Below are 5,834 nucleotides of genomic sequence, written 5' to 3'. Positions count from 1 at the left end.
AGGACGTTAAGCTGCAAGTCACTGCTTTCCCCAGGGAAGTAATTGGGACAGCTCCTTAATGACATCAGCCCCCCTGGCTGTTCCTGGGAGCAGATAGCTGGGGATGAGCCCCTTCTGCTGCCAAGGTGTTGGAACAATGCAGGAGTGTCGTGGGGAAGTGAACTAGAAGTAATTTGTCTGAGTCAGACTTTTGGGATATGTAAGTGACACTCCCTGCCCTCCCCCAGGGCATTGTCTGGGGAATGGAGTGCCCTGTTTGGGTTCCCTTTTTATTAGCATTAAAAGCAAAAGAAATAGACAGTTGGGAAGCCACCTGCATATGGCCAAGTGCTTAAGGATCACAAAGAAGGGTCATTTTCTCCCTGTAGCCCTGACTGGTTTTGAATTTTAAGATGACCATGGGGTTGTTTGTCTACAACAACTTTATTTTCCTCCTTGTTATTTTTTCCTTGATACCTGACTGATGCTGAGTGTCTCTAAAGAGGAGCAGAGTGTCTCTATCTTTTCTCAGTTTGTCAAAAGCAAGGAACTCTGGATAAAATTGAAGTGTTTAAAATGATGCTTCTCCCTCAGATTTTAAGCCTCTCTTAGAGGCAGTTTTAAAGGTTAATGAATCGAACTGATCAAAAGTTTTCAGCAATCCTGAGCTTTTCAAGCAGACTGACTATCCTAGGCTATTAATCATTTATTTTATGAAGGAACAAAGCAGGCTCAGGGTTATTTACTGCTGCTGCCTGCTGCCCTGGCATACCCACTGTGCTTCCCTTCCCTTTGGAGGACAGCTTGTGTGCTGGGCTGGAGAACCCTTTCCGGGACAATTGCATTATTTAACAAAGGTGAAAATGAGACAGCTGCCTGACATTTGGGTTAGGGAAGCTTTTCTGGGCTGTGTTTGATGCTGGCAGTGAAGGAGAGGGTGTTTGAACCTGTGTTTGGCCATTCAGTGCTGCAGAGGAGGGTTTGAGGAGGCTGCTGGGAGCTGTGAGCCTGTGTCTGTAATGGGACAGTGCATTTGTCCTGGCCACCATCCCTGTGTCTGTGCAATACCCAGAGAACTGGCCCTGGTCAGGACATTTATCAGGGAATTGTGGGATGGTTCAGGTTAGATGGGACCTTAAAAACCATCCCACCCTCTGCCATGGGCAGGGACACCTTCCTCTATCCCAGGAGGCTCCAAGCCCCATCCAGCCTGGCCTTGGGCACCTCCAGGGATGGAGCAGCCACAGCTTCTCTGGGCACCCTGTGCCAGGGTGAGGAGGGTGCAGAGCAGCTTTGATATTGGTGCTATGAGACTTTGCTGGCCTGCTGGAGTAGGTTAAGCTCTGCTTTGGGTGTGGGTGGAAGGGCAGAGATGATCCCTGGCTGCTGACAGAGCCCCAAAGCTGCTGAAAGGGCCAACCTGTGCAGAGTGAGCTCTGCAGCCAGCTGGGAGCTGCCATGGCTGCCTGCATGGTGCTGCTGGAGCCACCAGAACCCTGTGCAGATCCCTCACCCAGGAGAAGCTGCTGGGAAGCTCCAGCTCGTTTTCCCTGCATCAGCACAAAGGTGACCTTTGGTTAATACCCCGAGCTGTGTGTGTGTGCTGCTCCCTGTTTGTCAGGCTCTGTTTGTCTCCCTGGCTCATGGCAGCCTGAAGCTGAATGTGTTTTCTGAAACCCAACAGATAGATAAGGGAGGAGGGAAAATAAGGCATCATGTCTGTCTGCCACTGTTAATATTTTTGGGGTGTTAATCTTGAGTTTTCAACCTGTGTGTTCCTACCAGATTGGTGGAGGAGGTACCTTTTTTCTTTACTTAGAAGAATTTTCATGTCTCTGCTGGTGAGGAGGGAGAAAAACAAACTAAAAGCTCTAGAATACAGGTAGTATTACCTCTGCCTTTGAGATATATTTTGTATTCATAATTACTGTGTAATCCAGGCCCTGATTTTTCTGACAGCATAGAATAAAATCAAGAACATAAACTCAGGTAACTTATGTGACACTGATCAGAATGCTTGTAGAAACATCTCGGATTTTGGGTTTAAAACAATAAAAAGAGAGGGCTGGGGGTTGTTGATGTGGCTCTGTCCACTATGAATCACCTTCTTGTGGCCATTATTTCTGTATAATCACTCTTTGAATATTACAATACTGTAGTTTGTCTACAAATAAAAATCCTAATTTTTTGTCTTTTTTTTACTGTCATCATTTTTAAGCTAAAATCTGTGATTGATTATTGCATGTCTGTAGTCCTGGATGTAGGGAAGCCATGCACAAGGTGCAGTTTTGGCATGGTTTGGGCTCTGCTCTTACCAGCTTGGAAACAACAGCCAGTGCTGCTTTGACCCCAGCATCAGCTTTAATTCCTGCAGGGGTAAGGATGCCAGCTGCAGAAATAAATTGGGATGGCTAACACCCCTTTTTGGTTTTTCAAATGTGACAAATGGAGAAAATAAAGATGTCTATGGATGGTTTTGCTGCCTCTTCCAAGCCAAAAGGAAATGTGCTGTAGAGGTGACTGCTGTGGTGGTGGGATGAAGCAATTGCTGAGTGGCTGTAAGACCAAACCTCCAGCTTTGTAGCTGTTGGAATGCTGCAGTGTCCAGCCTGGACCATGAGAGGCCAAATTAACACCTCCAAACTGATGCCAGTGCTACCTTCAAGTGGTTTTTTCCTCCTCACAGAGTGTCAAATTCTGTCTGAGCCCTTGTTCTGCTCCAGGTGAAGCTCTGGGTGATCTCTGGGTGATTCTGACAAAAGCAAAAGTGTTCCAACACTTTTGGGTTCTCAGTGACCATGTGGTGGGCAGTGAACCTAGACTGGCTGCAGACTAGGAGAGGTAGAAGCCAGAGCCTGGAATATTCCCAAATCACTCCTGGATAAAAGCCCCAGGCTCCCCAGAAACACTTCAGCCTCCCCATTCTTCCATGGGGTTTGAGTGAAGGAAATGGAAGAGCCTTGTGGGATGGAGTGGCTCTCAGTGTTTGTGGTGTTTTGGCTCAGAGGATGCGACAAGGCTGCCCTGGCTGGGTGTGGAGCAGAGCAGGAGGGGAGAGGGCTCTGTGCCCATGGCTTCCCCTGAGAGACACTGCATGATGTGAGCTTTAAAAGCAGATGCCACCACAGGAGGGGAGGAGGTGGCACTGCTGAGTCTGGTGTGCCCAGCATCCAAAAGAGGAGCTGTTCTGTGGAAAGAACTTTGTTATCTTCTGTAAAGATGCAAGGGAACAGGCACTGCCTGGCTTTTGGGACTGGCATCTGAGAGGAGACAGCTATAAACCAGGGCTGCTCCCTTCTGCCACAAGCCAGCTTTAGACATTGTTTATGCTTCCAGAAAATGGCTTTGGTTTGCACAGAACAACAGTGACGGCTCAGGTGGCAGAGCTGAGGGACTGCAGGGTCAGGGCAGCACAACTGGGGGCTCTGGGCTTTCCCCAGCTGCCTGGTGCCACCACAGGCAGCTTGTGCCACACTGCAAACTCACCATCTTGTGAACAGTGACCTGGGAACAGGGGCATTGGCAGGAGACCCCAGGGAAGTCCTGCTCTCCTTCCATGTGCCAGCTCAGCACACTCTGTTGGAACCCAGGATATTCCTCTGGCTGCCCTGGGTGACTCCAGACCCTGGCAGGGGCTCAGAGACCTTGGCACGGAGTCACAGACACCTGTGCCTTCCATTTTAACCCCTGGAAACAATTACCAACTTTGTGTGAAGATGTACAAGCCACAAGGGTTTGAGTAGAATGACAGTGAATTTATCACTGGGTGAAAATGTAGAATTTTGGGGTTTTTAGAATGGGGGTTCAAGAAGCAAGATGGAGGAATCTGGGCGTGTTCTGTCCTTATTCTTGTGTATAAAAAGCCAACACCACCCCAAGGGCAGTGACTGTGCCACAACCCAACCTGCTGGACAGATCTCAGCAGCTCAGAGAAAGAATGGAACAGATAAGAGAAAATAAACAACCTTGGAAAGCAGAACCGACGAATCTTGACTTCTTCTTCGACCATGGGGCTGGGAAAAAAAGACTTTCTGATACCTTGGGATCATCTCAACCACAGAAACCCAAGAACGCTCCGTGTGAGAGCTGCTGGAGGCAGCAGTGACTGCCATGGCAGGGACAGTAACTGTGCTCCTGGGACACCCACCTGCTGCCCCTAAGCGAGCCCAGGGCTGTTTCCATCCTGCCAGCTCTCCTCCCCCCTGCTCCCGCTGCCAGCTGATTTTCCAGCACAGGTACCAGCTGTGCTCCAGCTGCAGCCTGTTCCCAGCACACACCCCTTGCTCTGAGTCCATCCCACATTGCCAAACCCACCCGAACTCCCACGGGCTGAATCCTGCTGGGGCACAGAGTGTCTGAGCAGCCTCCTGATGCTCTCCAGGCCGAGCAGGGCTGTGCAGACAGGGCTTTATCTGGGAGCAGCACCTGCCGCACAGCTAATCTTGGGAGCACGTCTGCACTCCTTAGCGGGGCTGCAGTTGTGCAGGAGACAGAATTCATCTGCTTCCCCTCATCCACATGCAAGGAAAGGCCCTGCCCGCCCTTCTCCCACCAGCGTTTGCCTTTCATTTGTCTCCACAGCCGGCCCTTTTCGCGCTGAAAGCCTCCTCCGGCAGAGGGGGCAGAGCCTGCTCCCCCCGAACAGCTCCTGCATGAATTAGGGGGGGTGAAGGCGGCCTTTGTGAGCCGAGCAGGAGCAGCTGGTGCTGCAGCTGTGTCCCAAACCCTGCCTCGTCCCAGGAAACGCCGGGCTGGGGCTCCCCGGGGATGGGGAGAGCACCGCCAGCCATGCGCTCCCGCCCGGCTGCTGGGGCTGCCTCTTCCCCCTTCCCCAGATGGAAGAAGCATTAACTGTGTGCAAACATCTGGTCTAACTGTTGCTTGTGCTTCGTAGTAATGATGATATTGCAGTGGAAGGGCTCTGGAGAGTGGGGCCTGGAATATTAGAAGGGCCAAGTGTTAATTAACTGTATTAATTTCCTTTAAGCAAGGCAGCGTTTCTATTTGCTCTCTGCTGATGAAGAAATGAGGCACAGCGAGTTGATTTGATTGGTCACAGACATGCACCGTGGTCCTGCTGTATTTAAGAATGGAGGGATCCAGGGAAATCACAGCCCTGCTCAGTGCTGGCCGTGCCCATGGGAATTGCAACCACTGCCAAAATATCCAGCATAAAATCCTTTAAAGCCAGAAACCTGTTAGGCCAGCACAGGGGCACTGCATGTCAGGATCTGCTCTGCAGCAGAGGAGTTAACTCATCCCTGCAAATGCCTCCTGCATCCCACGCACTGCTGGGAAAAAACAACCAACCCTTCTTTCTCCTGCACAGCCCTTCTTCTGCAGAACCCTTCTTTCTCCTGCATCCCAGGCAGGTCAGGCTCGGCACTGATGGTACAAACAGCCCTTCTCCTGCCCAGCCCTTCCTTCTCCTGCATCCCAGGCAGGTCAGGCTTGGCAGCAGGGCTGGGGCAGGAGCCAGCGTTGGCTCCCAGCCCTGCCTGGCGGCAGCAGCAGGTTGGGGACCACTGTGCTCCACCACAGACCCCCCAGGGACATGTGGGGCAGCTCCTGGGGGGCACAGAGGGGTGAAACCCTGCCTTGGCTCAGCGGGGTTTGGGTGCCTGGGTCAGAGCCCATTCCACGCTTTCCTCATGAGCTTCCCCTGCAAAAGGCCTAATCTTGAAATGCTTTTTTTTTATTTATTTATTAGCAGGATGTACTTTTTCCCTTTTTAATTTTGCTTCCTCATGCAACAGGAGGTTATCAGTGTCCTGCAGGCAGGAGATAGTGGCGCTGGGAGCCGCCTGTCCCGTGTCTCGGGGGGGGACTCTCATCTCTCTCAGCATATGGGGGCA

This window comes from Geospiza fortis, unplaced genomic scaffold (genome assembly GCF_000277835.1).
Source record: "Geospiza fortis unplaced genomic scaffold, GeoFor_1.0 scaffold57, whole genome shotgun sequence".
In the NCBI taxonomy this organism is placed as follows: domain Eukaryota; kingdom Metazoa; phylum Chordata; class Aves; order Passeriformes; family Thraupidae; genus Geospiza; species Geospiza fortis.
Note: the sequence above shows the minus strand (reverse complement) of the source record.